At 35.1% G+C, this 19,321-nt stretch overlaps 1 protein-coding gene across 16 annotated transcripts in view; it reads right to left on the reverse strand.

The window, feature by feature from the left end:
• Ppfia2 (PPFI scaffold protein A2) overlaps positions 1-19,321 on the reverse strand; it is a 295,042-nt gene that overhangs the window by 131,209 nt on the left and 144,512 nt on the right. The gene's annotated exons all lie outside the window — the stretch shown is intronic.

Genomic DNA, 19,321 nt, shown 5'->3' on the forward strand with positions numbered 1-19,321 from the left:
AATTACTATATTTTCTAGTTTCTTCTATTTACAATTAAAAATTCTTCCCTAAATTTTATATCTATTCATGGCTATACAAGAGATACCATGATCTCATAAGATCCCCAAATTCCAATTTAGAAAATAGGTAACTTGGAAACAAAAAAATTGTTATGCCATCATAGGACCATTTTAAATATTTAAGATTTCATTTTTGCATTATTAAGTTACATAATCAAATGTGTTGCTAATGACCTCTGATTCTATAATTGTCTTCTAGACCCACATAAGCCCAGGGAAAGCTGTCATCCAGAATTACTGTGTGAAACAGCCATGTCTTCTGGTCAGCCCTGGGCAAGACAGCTTGAAGGTAAAATGGCTTATAGAACTAATACGATTTGACAAGCACAACTGGACTTTTAGAATTTTCACAGAACTGGCTGAGTAAGGTTGCCCAAATTGGAATGAAAGTGAAACTTAAACTCTGGGCAAAATATATTTTCTCTTTGATTTTTAAAAATCTGTACATAAAATGTTGTTTTATCCCCCCACATTGCAGACTGTATTAGGCTGATGTAACCTGCTTTAATATTTGATATTTAAGGCATAACAAAGCATGCACTTTTTGGCATTAATGATATCTGAAATATAAACTGAGAGTTACATATTTGAGCCTCACTTCCAAAAATACTATGCTACCTATTACCCTTCTGCTTTAAAAGGTCATAATAATGATCTTAATTATAACCCAGATAGAAGAATTTGTCTGTCCTTAGGAGTAACAATAAAAATAGACAGCAGAGTATTTTGCCATTACTAGACTATCATAATGGACATCAATGTGATACAATGAAAATATTCAGCACATTTCTGCAAGTACACTTTTGTTATTCTGCACCCACTAAATTCTTGCTAATCAAAGATTTTGATTATTATTATCTAAAAAACATAATACTCTATAATATTAATGTCTATAAAATAGGAATTTGGAGAAAATTCTTTCTATGTCATACCTGTAACCTCTATGTACATTATCCCAACAACAAAATACAATAAAAAAGACAGTGCCCTTGGCCATGAATCTTTGAGTTTAATTCTTAAACTTAATGATGCCATAAAATACATATGAAGAGGAGTTTTTAGTGATCCCTAGTGACGAGTCTGTCCAGCAACCAAGCTTACAGTCCAAAACCTCTTATTCATTCTCTCACGTACATATGCAGGATAGACCAGGCTGAATGAAGTCTCTTTGGGCTCTTACTCTAACTTTGAGTACCTTTTTTCTCTCTGGAAATCAACACAATGGGTTAGAACCAACTTACCTACTCCAAGTTTACCTTCCCTTCCACCCACTGCACTTCCCTTTTACAAATAAAAATACTTTGTGAGACCTGCTCTTGAATCAAGTGCATGAAATAAGAGAGAGCAAAATCATCAGAAAGGAATCTAACAGAAGAATGAAGCCTGCTAGTTCTATACCGACCTTGTCCTTGATCCTGAATCATGAAAGGACAAGGAAGGAAAGAATGGTTTGCTTTTACTGGTATTTAATATGCATTTTTGCTTTTTTGGCAGTGGACTCACTTGAAACTTACTATAAAGGAACATTTTAAGGATATTTGTAATATCACCTGGCTCAGGAAGCATTGTGGCAAAGACATGTCAGTGCTGAATGCTTGCCAACACAAAACTATGTTGGCAGGAAAAGCCAATTTTCAGCAGCTCTGACAGGGTAAAGCAGGAGGCATGTTTGACAAGGTGCAGTGTATTAATTTGAGTGGCTTTAACATCTGGTTAGGTAATACCTGCTGTGGCAAACAGTCCCAGACACACAAAATAGCATTCAAGCTGAATATTTAAATCTCCCTACAAAGCTCTAATGCTAAACAAAACAAAACATAATCAAATCATGACTCTCCAGCAATCAACAGAATTATAATTATATAACTAGCAGTATTTGGGATTGTGCCTTGTTGGGTATTCACTAAGTTAAAATGCTATAGTGGGTACTATAAAATTGTCATGCATAACAAAACATGTTGTTCAACCCTAGAGAAATTCACTATGTACCATTGAGGAGCATGACTCAGAGAATAATACTTAATGTCCTAGCATGTCACACTAATGGAGAGTTAAAGGAGGATTTGTCAAGAGTGATGGCATCCAGCAACAGAAAACAAATAATAAAAAAATTAACTTTCCCTCTCTCTTCAAAGTATACTTTCTCTAAAAGAGTGTTCTAGCCTAAGAAATGTATTTGAGTGGGAAATGTGGTAGAGATAGCATATGCAACAATGGCATTATTCCCACAAACTGACTGACACAGGGCCACTAAATACTCAAGTACTATAATGTACAAGTTCATGAATTATAATATTTTTAGGATAATCAAGTCATCCGTGGGATTTTAAAATGTTACTGTGTTCTAGACACCAGTTCTCCTTAACAATTCTATTGTTATAACTAATAAATTGACATATTGATTTTTAATTGAGTCTATAGATTGTTAATGGATGACTAATACCTTGAAGAGTATGTAAATGTTTTCAGACATTATGATACAGGCACTGATGGAAAAGATGGAATTACATCTAAGACATAGTTGCATAGACACAGTGCATATATACCTCTCTGTAAAGAAGAATCTAAATAACTTAGAATAAAATAAGAATAAATTTCATGATCTTATATTTAGTAATTTCTTAGATGTGCTCAAGAATGCAAAAAGAAGAGTATGCTGTTTGTATTGAAACACCATCTCTAAAGACAGCATACTTGTAGTCCGGCTTTGGAGATCTGGATAGAAGGGCTATCATGATAAAATTAGTCTTTTTCTACATAAGAAGTGACCCAAACACTCTCGGACAATTAAAAACCAGAGAGATGAAGACCATCTGTAAGTGATTTAATCAAAACTAGTTAGTATTTGTACCCTGATCTCCAGCTTCTAAATTATGTAAAGAATAAATTTGAAATCATATAAGGAAACAAATATCGATGCTGCCATTTTTCCTGTCTGTGATCCTTTACTGACAATTCAAACTACTCTACTACCAAAGTTAACTTTGACACTTTAACATTTATTTTTTTGGCAGTTGTGGGGCTCGATCTCAGGGTCTGGGAACTGTTCCTGACATTTTTTTTGCTCAAGGCTAGTGTTTCACCACTTTCAGCAAAAGCCCCATTTCTTGTTTTTGAATGGTTCGTTTGAAGTCATGGGAACTTGGCTGCCGAGGCAGGCTTGGAACCTCAATTCTCAGATCAGTTTCCTAGCTATGGCCTAGGATTACACATGCAAACCACCAGCTCCTGGATGAAGTCAAATGATCAAGAAAGTTAAAGATTATACAGTTTCCTTTTTCAAATTATATATCTTGCAGGGGGTTATATCTAGGATATATAAAAATGAGTATAAATTATATAATAAAAAGGCAAATTGATCAGTTTGAAACCAAGTATAGGATTAATTATACAAAGATATACAAACAATAAGTAATGAGATGTCCAGCATCACTGGCCATCAAAACAGCATGAAAGGAAAACACAGTAAAGTATCTTTTCATTTCCTCTAGGATTATAAAATATGAAAACAGCATTGGCTAGAGGTGTAGATTTCACATTGAGGGTGATTATATAAAATGTTTTGAAATCAGTCTAAAAGTACGAAAAATATTCAACTTGGAAATCATACAACCCAGCATTCCCACTTCCATGTACATATCCCCCAAAATTCAAGTTTATTTCCAAACAGAAAATTGTACATGAATGTTCATAGTACCAACATTCATTATACTTTAAAAATGGCAGGCTCAGATGTGCAACAGCTTTAGAGTGGGTTTTAAAATGTGTCATTTCTTTTCTTTTTTGCTTTATGCTCTTTATTATAAGAATACTTCACATGAAACCTACCCACTTAACCATTTTCAAAACATTGTAGCTGCTAATTAGAAACACTATGTTATACAATAGATCCCTCTGGAATGTATAATCTTTTATAGCTGTAAGCTTTTATCCATTAAATAGTAAATAGTCAATAATGTTACAATGAGTGTGTATTTTTACCAACTAAGTTTAAGTGATTTCACCTACATATCTAGATATGGGACTGCTGTGTCATATAGTACATAGTTCTTTTAAGATTTTTAAAGAAACTTTCTATTGTTTTCTGCAGTAGCCCCACCATTTTTCATTATTATTACCAATAATATTGGTGAGTTCTTTCTCAACAACATTGCCAACACTTTGTACCTTTCTTCCCTTGGTACTAACCTACTAATCATACTGTCAGTTATACCTTGAGACATACAAAACACCTGGAGAGGAGTGACATGGTTTTCACCTAAATTGTGGTGATGGCACATCACTGTATACACCAAATGTGTACATTTATTATGTGATATTTATTATTTACCAGTTATATATCACTAATGCAGAATGAAATGCTAAAAATAATATGAGGTAAATAAAAAAGAATAAAATTAAAAGAATCTAAAAACTGATATGAGAAGCTGAAATAATCAAAAGGAAAAGGAACCAACCACAACACACAAGCTGTATCATTACATTAATGTGAAATGTCCACAATCCACAGAAATAGAACATATGTTAGTGGTTGTCTAGAGGGAAGGGAAAAGGAATGTTCTCTAATGAAAGTCAGATTTCTTGACAAAGTAACAAAAGTGTGCCAAATTTGTGATGGTTTAGATACAGTGATCAGAAATTGTTCAAGGCGGATGAATTGCCATAAGGCAGTGGCTCATGACTACATTTCTAGCTGCTCATAAATTGAGATTACATAGATGGTGGTGCGAGGACAGTTGAGGTCCAACTGCTTACAAGGCCTCTTCTCAATGAAGAAATAGATACAATGTCATGGGCTTCTGCAAGAATCCTAGTATAAGCAAATTGCATCCATGTATGTAGGCTGGCAGAAAATGAGACTCTCCCAAATCGAACCACCCCAAACCAAACAAGATTGGAGGCCTACTTCTCCTGTATGAGAACCTTCCCAGAAATGGTGAAGCCCCCTGAATTCCAACATGAGTATGACCCACAAAATTGTATGTAAATCACAATTTACAGCTGCCAGTCTCAAAAGAAATCAAGGGGATCATGGTTTGTAGCCACCCTATGTAGAAAAGTGCATCCTCAAGATAGTCAGCAAAATGTCAACTGAGGGTAAGACTCAAGTGGAAAATTGTCAGTCAAGCACTTGAATCTATCTAGTAAAATCTGAGCACCAATGCTGACCTTCTTCATGCCTCTGGACTATCAGCTCCTCCCACAGTAGTACTACATTTTTAAAACAGAAGCAATATTATGTTATATATGTTAAGTAAACAAAGTTGGTTGTGGATTGTTGCTCCTCTCCTCTCCGGGGCAGCAACACGGGAACGGGGAGGGACACACAGGGCCAGCCTGTAGTCCCCCGGGAGCCAAGCGAGATGGTAAGTGTCGAAGACCCAGCCCTCCCCCAATCACCGGGAAGAAAAAACCACGCTGAGTCAGAAGCAGTGTTAACCATGAAAGCGCATCAGATCTCTCTGCTGATCTCTCGGTCTCTCTGATGCTCTCCGATGCTCTCCTCCTTTATTGCGTCAGACAATTAGTTATATACTGTTAGGGTAGGAGAAGGTGGGCACTGGGAAGCTAGCCAATAGGAAGAGGGCCTCTGTGCTACCACTAAGGGTCTGGGTGGGGCTTTCAGGTAGTGGGCAGGACAGGTGCAGGAAAGCGCGCGAGACTTGAGCTGCTGCGAGACCCGCGAAACTGCGGGGGGGTTCAATCGAGTCACGTACACAGAGATGCCTTAAGAGAGAGATGCCTTAAGAGAGGTATGCAAAAGACCGAATGCCTGGTCAAAGCCCTTTAATTGCAGCTGAGCCAGAATCAGGCTTCAGGGATGGAGGCTAGGCCCCAACAGTGGATTAGTACTTTTACTTAAAAATAAACAGAACTAAAATCTTATTTTTGATAAAGTGTTTGAATAATGAATCTTAAAACAGACTATCTGTTTTACTCTTGCTGCCCCTCATCCCCCAGGCCTGGGGTTTGAACTCTGGTCTAGGTACTGTCCCTTAGCTCCTTTTGCTCAAGGCAAGCACTCTACCATTTGAGCCAGCATATCACTTCTGGATTTTTCTGTGATTAAGTAGAGATGAGTCTCAAGGATTTTCCATCTCGGGCTGGCTTCAAATTATGATCCTCAGATCTGAGACTTCTGAGCAGCTAGAATAATAGGCGTGAACCACGGGTGCCTGGTTTCTTTCTTTTAAAAGGATAATTTGTGTTTCACTTGTATTAAAGATGCATTGGTTTATTCTGTAATCAACTTAGATTAATATACATGAGTATTATGCGAATGTTTAACATCTTTAATTCTATCCTTTCCACACATTGTTTTTCTTTCTGACAACAGTCAAGGAAAACTTAGTTCTTCTTGTGATTTAAAATTGGATATACATTTCTTTGTAGGGGTTCCAGTTGAATCCAACTTTGAAAGAATCTGTACTTTCTTCCACAATTAACTGTAAGTTGAGGATGGCTTTATGTTTAAATTGGCTAATAAAAATGTGAAACTCCATCCATTTGAAGTGCAGTACTATGGTGAGCATATTTTCTGAACTCCTTAGCTCACAAATAGCTGGTGGGTCTTCCTGCTCTATTCATGTGGGTGTATTTGTTTTCAAGTTTGCAGTGGTTTCAAGTCCTTGCTGGGTTTTTTGAGTTTTCATTAAGTTGTTATACTAAGGAGTTGCCATTCATCTGAGCAGATAATGAACACAATGCCTCTTGATCACTATCCCCCATCCCACTCTTCTTAATTTCTAGGTTATGTATGGATTTTTTTTGTCATTTAACAAAGCAACGTATGTATGTAATATATCTTGATCACTGCCATTCCGTCAACAATCTTCACTTGCCCTGCCCTTTTACACTACCCCTTCCCTTATTTTTTTTTGTCAATTCTGTGGTAAACACGATGCATACTTGCCTGCATTCTACACCTACCTATTCCCTGCACATTCTTCTATCCCTCCCTTTTGCCCCACCTCAGGAAAGTATCCATGTCCTGGAACTTATTGTCTTGGGTTTTGAGTTTGTATTGCTAAAGAATTATATTATGTACACTCTCCATTGGACTTGAGCAAGATGTCAGGGACCCATACTAGTTGCTCTCTCTGATCAAACAGAGATTTAGGGTCCCAGCCCACACTTCACCTCAAGAGAGTCACACCCATCAAACTATCAACACATTGCGGCACTGAGGTGGAGTGTCCCAATGAAAGTTTGACTTGCATTTTCCTTTCTTCCTAGCTTATTGATCTTGTCTCCTCATCTGCTCTCAACAGAATGTGGAGCCATAAAATCCTAGTTCAATATGCCCCAGCTTCAAGAATATAAAGTGCCATTTGGTTTTGATTTTTAATGGTTGGGGTTTTGTTGTTGTTTTCAGAACTATGTTATGTATTTCATCTAGTTTTTGTAATAAGAGAGTCTCTTAGATTTTCATGTTTTCCCATACTGGTGAAATTGGAGGTTAAACATGATGAAATATTCATAGATGTTGAGTTCCTATACTGAATTAACATTAAACATGATTCAAGCCAGTGGGGAATAATCCCTGGATTTTTTTTGTCTCTGTTAGTTGATTAAATAAGACATAAAATATTAATGAACTCACCAAGAAAACACATGGCAAGTAAGCTTATTTTACTGAAGTATGAAATGCACATGAAATACTTTATTTGACTAAAAGAAATCATATTTCAACAAGTGGAAAGGGTTCTGTTAAAAAAATTTTAGTCTGAGGGGGAAAGGAAGTCTCAAGATAGGGAAGACTAGAGGGAAGAGTAGAACACCCTTCTATTACATGAAATCTGAAACTCTTGTTTAGTAGGCACAGAGTGATAGTTCCTAGTAATAAATGGACTGCATCCACAGACCACTTTTTATTCATCATTTTGCAAGTGACTGTCATGTGTCACAGATTGCCAAGAACACAAAGATGAGTAGACTGAGCTTCAGCTCTAAAGCTCCGCTTACAGCTTAGAAGACAGACATGTTTCAGATGTATTTTAATCTCTGGGAAATTGATATTAAGATGTAAATTTATTTTATTGAAGTGATGATAGAATATCTTTGGGAGTCAACTGTTCATTTTAAAAGCTTGCATAGAGCTCTTACTTATTAGGACTTATATGACTGTAAAATAGTACAGTTACACTGGACAACAGCTTGTCATTTTCTCAAGGCGTTAAATTTCAAGAAACCATTCAATTAATCAATTTCTCTTTTGGCTATATTACCCAGAGAAATGAAAAAGCTCATACAAAAAGCTTCTATGAGAATGAATGTTTATAGCAGTCAATAAATGGGTGTAATTTAAATCTTCATCACATGATGAGGAACAAATAAATGAACTTGATATTCCCTTACAGTAGACCAGTACTTAACAATAAGAAGAGATAAAGCATTGATGTTTCCTCATTCATGAATGAATCCTGAAGAAAAGAAGTAAATAAGCTAGTCATAAATGACTGTACATGTCATGATTTCAGTGAGGCAAAATGTCCAGGGTAAGGAAATCCATAGGGCAAGAAAGTAAATTAGTGTTTGCCAGGAGCCTGAGAGTAAAAGAATGAGGAAGGATCACTGAAGATACAGGCTGTTGGGGTGGGAGAGGTGTAAAAAACAGCATTGTTGCCTGTAATTCTAGCTTCTCAGAAGGCTTGAGATCTGAGGATGGAGGTTCAAAGCCAGTCAGTGAGACTCTTACCTCCAATTTACCACCAAACGGGAAGTGGCACTGTGGCTCAAAGGGTAGGATGGTAGCCTTGAGCTGAAGAGCTCAATGTCAATGCCAAGGCCCAGAGTTCAAGCCCCACAATGGAAAAAGAAAAAAAAAAGTTCTCATTTCTTAAGCCAGATTCAGAAAGACAAGTATTGCATGGTTTCTCTGAAATGTAGAGTTCTCCATTTATTTTTTGATTTGGTGGCTATAAAAATGTAAATTAATTCTCATCCCTGTGCAAAAATTTGAAGTATGCTGGGGTAGAAATCCCTTTTGGATGCCCTATTCTTTAATTTTTGGAGATCCTTTCTTAACAGATACTGAAAAAATTAGGGTATGGTCTAGATGAAGGTCATTTTTTACTAATAATCCTACAATATTTCTAGGTATTTTTTTCAATTTATTAAATAATTAAATATTGTCAATAAACACGATATCTCTACTATGATTATCTCATGTTACTTGGGGAGGAAAGAATACACAGGGAGTTTAAATCGTGTGTTCAATGGTTAACGTAAGTTAATTTTAATGATAGTTATTACTTGAGTCAGCTTGTGTTAAAATTTCAGTTTAAAAACTAACATTGTGCCTCTGATCCCAACTAACATGCCACATCATGAACACTGCACCATAGACTAATGTATGAAGTGCAAAACTTTCAGGATATAGGCCTATATAGAGTGTAAATGATACAGTAAATGCATTTGGAGATTCATTCTATTCATTTTAATAGAGAATATTTTTATTTTTATCGCTCATTTAAGCATCTCAGCAGCTTTATTTCTTTGTATTATAGGTAAAGAAAGTGATGTTTACAGGTCAAGGTAGTGAAGCCTGGCTTTGAAACCAGAGCATGGACTTATATTTAATATGTAATATTTTTAACTACAGATTTCTAGTGGTTGTTCTGCTCAATAAATTTCCACAAATGCTTTCAATTTTTTTTAATTTTTTTATTGTCAGGGTAATGTATAGAGGGGCTACAGGCTCATTTGCCAGATAGTAGGTGCATTACTTCTCACACATTGTTACCCCTATTTATGTTTTTGTTCCCATTTCCCTCCCCCTACCCACTGCCAATCATACTTTCAATTTTTTATTCAGTCATTAATGCAGCTTGCAATTATACCTAAACATAATAAGTACTACTCATATGAGCAACAATAGAACATTATATGGGGATAGAAACAGTTTATTCTTTGATGATAATAATCATTATAATAATAATTGTGCATTTCAGGACAGTGCTTTTACATAATTATTGATTATAATTTGTTGATGGCAAAATAGGAGTGAAACTAAATAGAAAAATATGGTATCATTTAGCTACATGATGATTCTTACTTTTATTTTTAAATAACATGTTTATTCATTATTTTCTGTAAGTAGTTATACAAAGAGTTCGACATGTTAATTTATGAGTGCAATTCATTTGATCATGTTATATCTATAATTCTCCCTCATCTCTCCAAATCCCACTAATCTCTCAACTTCATGGTTCCAATTTCACCTACGTACATGAAGTTTTATAATTGCAATCATTGTAACCTTCCTATCATTTCTTTCTCCATTCCTTTGCCACTCTCTCCTTTAGCCCCTCCCCCCAGCTTCTTGGAGTTTATTTTAATAACCTGTCAGTTAATTGTTCAGAGCAGTGATTTAACTTTTAAGTAAACCTGAAAATATATGCTGTTTAATTATATGACTTTCTAAGTCCATTAGTGAAAATCTTGGAACCAGTTTCCATTGATAATGTGAGAGAGCAATTCATTCCTTTTTTTTCAGAAGATCCTTATATTTTGCAAAACCTAGTATGAATGCTTCCTTTTGGGAGATTTACTCAAGAAAAGAAAATGTTGGTGTAATCACAGCACATTGTGGTGAGCTTTGAAAAAAATCTAGCCATGCCATGCTGATTTCCATGGTTCACTGGGAGAATCTGGTATTATCTGGTCTAATTACATAGGGAAGAAAGTTGGCTCTCAAGAAAACAAAGGAATGGGGTTGAAATTGCCAGCTCTAAAAGCAACAGATTTTTAGAATCACCATTGCATGTGTGGGTCCTTGGAAAATTCACTTTACAGTTTACGTTTCACCTTATACATCTATAAAGAAAACACTCAGGAAAGAAAAACATAAGCTTACTGTGCTGCTGTGATAGTAAATAAACATCACGCTAGACTAAATTAGACGTTTACTCTTGAGAAAACACAAACCTATAATAGATGCTTGTCGATCGTATATTTAGATCCTATAGAGTGTTTGAGGTGTCAGATTACCATTCGTCAGGTATAGTTAAATGTTGTAAAGCAGCTGTGACTGTTAGTGAGAAAGAAAACAAATGAAAGTTCACCTGACTTCTAAGACTTCCAAACTGCCAGATTTTTCTATTACCAGAGTTCAAGTCCACCATCCCAGTGTAACATTTTCCTTGGATCCTGTCACACTTTTCTGCTTTGTTCTAATGTTATACTGATGTTGATGACATTAAGGCATTTGCTCATACATGTCCCTTGAGACATGTCCCAAACCCTTCATGCTTACCATCCCAATTGGCTCCACTTTGGTAGAAACGTAACTTCCGTATTAAGTATTTTTCGATTGAAGAAAATGACGGTGAAATACTATCAGATTTTGTTTCTTTAAGGCCGTTGGCTTTATTTCTGGCTTTATTTTCTCCTGTTCCCACTTGAACATAATGCTAGTTCACCTATCCATTTTTGACCCTAGGTTCTCTTTACAGAAGATTTTGCTATGTTTTTATGCTACTTATCACCAATTGCCCCATTGTCTTTGGATCCACAGGAGCACATCATGGTGAAAGCAGAGCAACCATAGAATTGCCTGTGGCCAAGAAGGAAATGCAAGAGCCGAGTCTGGTGTCCCACAATTCCTCCGGAAGCAAGCCCCAGATACTTGAAGATCTTCTACTAGTCTCCACCTTTTAAAAGGTATCCCTTGCATCACAGTGTCTCTCAAGCTTTGAACACTAGGGCTTTTGTGAGAAATCCCAGATCTAAATCTTACAATGTATTTTTCCACTAGGGAATAATGGAGCAAAAAACAAAACAAACAAACAAATAACAAAGACCCAAACTGCATTTTCACACTTTTCCAGATTGGCAGCATTATCTTTTTCTTTCTTTTTTTTCTTTTGGAGGATGGGGGTGTCATGGGCTTGAAATCTAGGCCTGAGCACTTTCCCTGAGCTCTTCAGCTGAAGGCTAGTGCTTTACCTCTTGAGCCACAGCACCACTTCCCAACATAATCTTTTGTGCTTGTTCTCCATTTATATTTGTTCCATTGATCTTACAAACTAACTTCTGTAACTGTTAGTCAAATTAAGCTTTACCTTCTTAACAATTGGTTCAATTATATTTTGAAGAAACACAAAGCTCCCTCACATATGCCTTTCCTCACATCTTTAAATGATCATGTAAAATCTGTGACTCTGTGTTCAATTGGATGCAAAATGCTGTAATATAATATAATTATTATATCATTATTAGAGGAAATGGAATCAGACCACTCTTACAATTTTTATACTCTCCATTACCCATTTAAAAGAAATTGTATTTCTCTTGCATTTTTCACAACATGGAATGCACTTTTAATTTAAATAATTCTCTACAGAATGTTTATGTTGAAATACATTATTTTTAAAATGTGGAATACTAGTCAGGCATGGTAGCTGATGCCTAAAATCCTAGCTATTCAGGATGTTGAAAATAGGAGGATTGCAGTTCAAGGCCAGTTCAAGGAAAACATTCTCAAGACTTCCTTCTACATTGCACCATCAAAATGGTGCAATGATAAGCCAGGCTCGGTGGCTCATATCTGTAATCCTAGTTACTCAGGAAGCTGAGATCTGAGGATCAAGATTCAAAGTCAGCCCTGGCACAAAAGGACCTGAGAATCTTATCTCTAATTAACCTCTTGAAAATGGGAAGTGGGGCTTAACTCAAGAATAGGGCACTAGCGTTGAGCTGAAGAGCTCAGGGATAGTGCCAAGGCCATGTTCAAGCCCCGTGACCCACAAAAAGAAAAGGGTGCAGTGAAACACACCCTTCAAAACAGCTACAAAAAGACTGAAATTAAGAGGACTTTGCTTTCAGGCTCATCCAGCCATAAAATAGTTAATGCGATTGCATCACGATAGGTGGTTTTGGATGTGGGAGCTCATGCAAGTCATCACTTTGAAGAATAAAAATCAATCTGAGAACTTAAATGTCTTATGTTGCATACCATGCCATGCTCTTCCAGTGTGTAACTTGCCCCAGAATAAATAAAGCAGGCCTGATAGGCTTTCAATGGTTTGTGCCATACTAAAGGCCCAACACAGAGATATAGGTACTAGCTATCGAATAATATGAACTGCCAAAACTCTAAATCTGTCATTATTATTCATGATGCCATTTTCAAAACATCATAAAGGTCAGAATTTACAATCTAACCCTTGTTCATTTCCTATGGCATATGAACGGCAGCCTTTCCCTTCCCGTCCAAACAGCCAAATGCTTTATTCACCAATGACAGTTGTGACTACTGAAATAATTCTCTGAAAGATTGTTTTGTGATAAACAAAAATCAGAACTGAGCCAGTTGCTTCAAAATCATATTTTCAGTCCATTTTATGAGTTTTTTGCCTGAACAATAAACAAAAATAAATAACAAATAAACAATAACTGAACAGACAATAAATAAATGAAAACAGTCCTACCAACTGCTGAAAAACAAACTGTATTGCTGCTCTTCTGACAAATTTACAGACTATTCACGGATTGAGAACTGCTGTGATATATATGGTACATGTTCTCCTTAAACTTAGTTTGAAGCAATTTTATATTTATAGAAGAATTGCAGAACTATAAACTGCTTTTATGTTGTCATTTTCCAGCTTCATCTACTGGCAACATCTTAATTATGGTGCGTATAACAAAAACAAGTAATATTGATGAAGAACTTTCTTGAACTATCAACCATTTACTACTAGTAGACAGTACACGCCACCTATCATTTATACACATTACAGACAATCAACTACTTGCACACCACCTATTGTGCATATGAACTTCAGATTACCTACTACTTGCATGAACTTCACACTAGCAGTATGAACTACAGACTTCCTACTGCTAGTTTAAACTACATGTCACCTTCAAATTTCCCAAGGTTTCCCACTGCTATTCTTATTCTATCTTGGAACTTAATATAATATAAGATAATCCAAGGTACTACTTTTTATTTTATCATGTTTCTTTAGTCTAATTCTAGGATAAGAAACATCTTTTCTTGTCTGCCATGAACTTGATAGTTTTTAAGATAACCACTTACATATTGTGTTGACTGCCACTCAATTTGGTTTTACTGATATTTTCTCATCATTGCACTGATATTTACTTTATAGAAGAAAATACAGAAGATGTGCTCTTCTCATTGCTTTATCTTAAAGAATAAAGTTATGAGGATTTTTAGAATAGGTTTCCTTGGTGCAAATGAAATAAAGAAAAGCAGTATATAAAAGATGGAAGGAAGCCAACTTCATTACAATATTTTACCTTTGTAGGGTACTTTTGCTCTACTAGTCATTTCAATGTGCATGTAGCATGCTACAGTAGTTGTGACATATTTATTGTCTCAGGCTCAGCCACCTCATCAGTAAACTCAAGGCATACCCTGAGTAGTACATATATACATTTTGCCTCTTCACCATGCTCCTGCAACACTTTTATGAAGGGTATGCCATTTCCACATCTGTTTTCACTATCATAAAAGCTATAGGGGATTTCATAACATTTTTTTGTTTCAGCTAATGAAATTGCTGATATTACCACAATTAGGTTACCAACTTCTAGTCTGTTTTCAGTTTTAGCTTACATCAGGGCACAGAGGCACAGTCAAAAGCAATGGCTTAGAGGAGTCCATACTGTTTTTTTAAATTATATCTTTTCTTGAAGATAAATTTTCAACTAGCAATAATTATACTGTTAATAAAAAATCATCATATATGATAAACTGCTAGGACAGCTTTATACTTTGCTGAGCACTTATTATCATGTCATTTAAATCTGAGCATCCTATGAGGCTAGGTGCCACTTCTACGTGACAGATGAGGAGAATGAAGCTCAGCATCCTCTTCAAACTCTTCAGCCTTTTTCAAACCAATTTGTAATGATCAAAGAATTTTGCTTTCTTCCTCCCCTGGGTATTAGTTCACACATAAACCCAGGGTCTCTAATTAAAAGAGATGATAGATAGATAGATAGATAGATAGATAGATAGATAGATAGATTTGGATCAAAAATCAAACTAAAATCCAATCCCATTCTCATGAAGGGTAGTTATAATGATTATTCAATATTTTCAGTTTCGACATATTTAAACTATCAGTAGTTTAAAAGTTATGATTTTCAAAGATCTTGAGTAGAACACGCTGTTTTATAAGAAAGATGCAAAGCTTAAATGAAAAGCACAATTCAGATAACATGGAGAACCTGATATCCAATGACATTTTTGCCATGTGATTTTTGAGTCTAGATCCAAGCAGATTAGCTATTTTTAGCTATCTGCTTCACTGTCTCTCAAATATGCTCTTTTCACATTCTTCCTTATGATTCATAGTCCTTTCCAGGACCTCTCCAATCCAGACTACCTAGTCTCTTCTAGCAGGGACTCATCTACTGCTATGGATGCCTCTCAAAGTAGTACATATTTCCTTTCCTGCTGGGTATATGTAAAGGCGCATTTCCCATCTGCTCCTGAATGTGATCATATTCACATACTAATCTTTTCCTTTTGTATTTATGCGAGCTCTTGAGTGGAAACTTTCTCCATTCTATCAAGGAAACATCATAATTCAGAGAAGGTTTGTAAAGTTTACCTGAGTGTGTAATCAGCTTAAAACAGGCAATTGCAGGATTTGTAAAATTTTACATTTTCCCTGATTGCAAACAGAATTAGCCTTTGCGTTATTTACTTCTTCATGGCATGCTGTTTACAGGCAGCCAGTGAATACCTGTTCCCCTCGTGGCAGTTAAGAGCAGGAAAGGGTTGCAATAGCTTGTATTTTCATTGTTCAGCACCATGTTGGGTTATAGCAAACACATAATGAAATTAAACATGTTCTAAGTGATGCCAAATGAATGCATGGCTGAATACATAGAGCTGAAAACTGGTATTCAAAATCTAGCTGCTTTGCTCCTTTATTGTATCTGCATTTATTTCTTAGATACATTTATTTTGTTCTTCCCAATGATTGTATAGGACCATTTATCCATACATTGAAATCATTAGATCTGTCTGTTAATCACCACCATCTTTCTCCATTTTATAACAGGTACTGCTGTGAATTATATTCTCAAACTCATATTATAAAAATAACAATAGTTGTTTCTTAGGCATTTTATGTTTGCTCAAATTGTTGAAGAAAGGTTACTTTTCTCATGAGTTTTTTATTTGTTCCTGATACACGATTAGCATGATAGATGAAATGTGTCGTGTAGCTACAGTTTTTCTACAAAACTCTGCTTTTTAAAAATTATTTTTCATCTCTTTGGTAATTTTTTCTTTAAACTTTAAAACAAAAAGGAACAACTGATCAATCATCATTAACAGAGTCATTATTATATCCTTGACTGCTAGTCAGTTCATAAAATTAATTCCTTTATTCTTCTGTTCCTCATACACAAAACATACCTTTTATGCATAAGGAAAATGAGGTTGACAATGGTTGAATAACTTATTCAAGATCACAAAGCTGGCAAATATCAGAGATAGAATGCTAATCTCTTTGCCTCAATTTCCAACTTCATAATCACTGTAGTATGTACCCTCCCAATATTACAGAACTAGCACTATAGCACGCTCCAGTTTCTATAAGGGATAACTTGTTCAAGCAAGGACACAGATTATGTTGAATTAAGTAACTTTCATCACCTTCTATCTTATTTTAGTAACTGTGACATTTTATCTACAATTCTAGCCAGTTCAGATTGGCGAGATTTTTGAATATTTCCTGAACTATATAGCTGACTGCATACAACATTGAACATTTTTTTCAGTCCAATAAACTACTCCACTGACATGCAGTAGAAACAGAAGTTTCTATCACTAACAACTGCAACAACTTAATTTTACACATAATGAAATAAACACAGTCATACTTTGTTCCATTCTGTAAGTAGTAATTGATAAAGATTAGTTATTTCAGAGACAATTCATTTTGTTGTCAAAAGGTCACATGTTCATTTTCATTAATGCTTCATTCTCCCCCTTGTTCTGTGAACCATAACTTTGAGCTCTAAACTTTTCTAAACTTTGTCTGTGACGATGACCCTGATTTCTCAACTGTAGCTTTAGTGTGTAAATTGACTTGACTCTAGCTTCTGACCTGTGCTTCTTATAATCAGATTAATTCAGGTAAAGCTGCTTCAGAAAAGAGGTCAAAACCCTGGTCAATAATAGAAATTGCCCTACTTTGATCTGTTCTCAACACAAGGAAATCCTACTCACACCAAACAAATCAGCTCTTCTGATGCCAGTGCTTCCAAAAGTTTCTGATCTCACCCACAGTAATAAAAAGGAAGAGAACATTATAGCTTACACTGCACTGTTTGTATCTCCTTTGGATTCCATCTTTGCTCTGATCCATACTCTCATTGCTGGAATCTTCTATGCCTGCACATAGCAGGATTCTTTCCACAGGGCATTTTTCATTAGACATTTTGGTTGACTTTCCAAATAGTTGTTCTTTCTCCTTAGTCATTGACATCAATGGATACTTTGTTCTCCTTATTTAAGTTTGTGATACCTTTTTTTTTTTTTGACTAGAGGTGTTGTTTTTTTAAAATAGTTTCTTTATTCCTTTTGGAATACTTAAGGTTGTAAAAACAAATTATGGAATATTCTTGAGTCCATCTGTTGTGTACAGCAAAATAAGTCATTATTACTTTAAAATAAAATACTACAGCTGAAAGGCTTTTTGAATAATACTAATGAACTAATGAGGAAGGAAAGAAGGAAGGAAGGAAGGAAACCATTTTAATTTTCACTATCATTAAAGTACTAACATAAAGATTTTAAACAAATACATTGTTTTCTATTGTCTTTATTTTTAACCTGAATATTTATCACTATCACATTATATAATTTGCTTAAATTCTTCTGCTTATTGACCATTTATCCCAAACATTGTATAAGCTCTGTGATAACATACTTTTATCTGTTCTGAAGATTGTTGCCTTAAAGATCCTAAAAAAAGTACTTGACACTGAGTCATAAAAATATATTTATATATTATTTAATAAATAAATAATGTGTTTAATAAATAAATGTGGAGCTTGGTTATCTCATATTGTTAAAGTATCTTACCTTGTTATCTGATATATTGCATATATGTTTATTTGTTTATTTTGAAATAGAATAGGGAAAAGGGGAAATAAGATGAGGGGAGGGGGAAGGGCGAAGGGAATGGGGACAAAAACATGAGAAAGGGTAGCAATGTTTGTGAAGTAATGCACCTTCTATCTGGTAAATATAGTGTAACCTTTCTATTAATTACAATAAAATATATTTAAAAAATAATAAATAAAAATGTACAGATATAATGTTAGGGAAATGTGAAAGCTTTGAGACAAGAATTACTCTTATTTATTGCCATCTTATAAATGATCATGCTGTGTTGTCATGTGTTACAATAGTTTCTAGATTTTTGTTTGAATTTGATTCAATAATATTTCTGCTTTTCAAGGAAAGTTTTTAAATAATATGCAAGAGCAGTTCTGTTTTCAAGACAAGGATTGGATTTTAGGTTATATGTTGTAACAAATGCAGAGAGAAAGAAAGGGAAACAGAAAGGTCAAAGAAACAAAGAGAGATTTTACAACTAGATTAGACAAGATTTCTTATCAATTACTTCGAAATTCATGTGGTATCTACTCACATGCTAAACATTCCCATTCACTCATAAAATCTTTACTTTATTTCCTGGCTTCTTATTTCTACTGCCCTGCTGTTGAAGGAGTGGCAAAAGCCTTCTAGTCACTTGCCTGTCTTTTGAAAATTACTTTCTCCATATCATTCTTACTAGTGCTAAATTAAATCCCTAGAGCCCAGATATATTCCTCATAGTCATGAATAAAATCAAGAAAACGTCAGACTGATCCCCACAGGCCACAAAGCAAGTTTTCCACAGAATGATTCTTGTGATTTTCTCCAATGGCTTAGCTGATACAGACTTCACATATCGTGTTCTTTTCATGGCCAAAGAATAAAAACAGCCTTGTGCATGCTACAAAAACTCTACCACTAACTTATATCCCAAGTTCTCTTTGTTATGTTGTTCATGAAAATAAATATTAATTGACAAAGTAAAATGGAAAGCTTTTCGTGAGACATTTATATTTTTTAAAAATAATCTTCAAGCCAAGCAGAACAGAATTATAGTCCTCAAAAAAAATTAATACTTTTCTGGTGTTCTTGGTAATTGGGAAAATAGCTAATGGTTTCCTCTACTTTAAAATTCTTCTATTTTTAAAATTGACCTCAAAA

Source organism: Megascapheus bottae, chromosome 2, assembly GCF_031878675.1.
Source record: "Megascapheus bottae isolate mThoBot1 chromosome 2, mThoBot2.hap1, whole genome shotgun sequence".
NCBI classification, from domain to species: domain Eukaryota; kingdom Metazoa; phylum Chordata; class Mammalia; order Rodentia; family Geomyidae; genus Megascapheus; species Megascapheus bottae.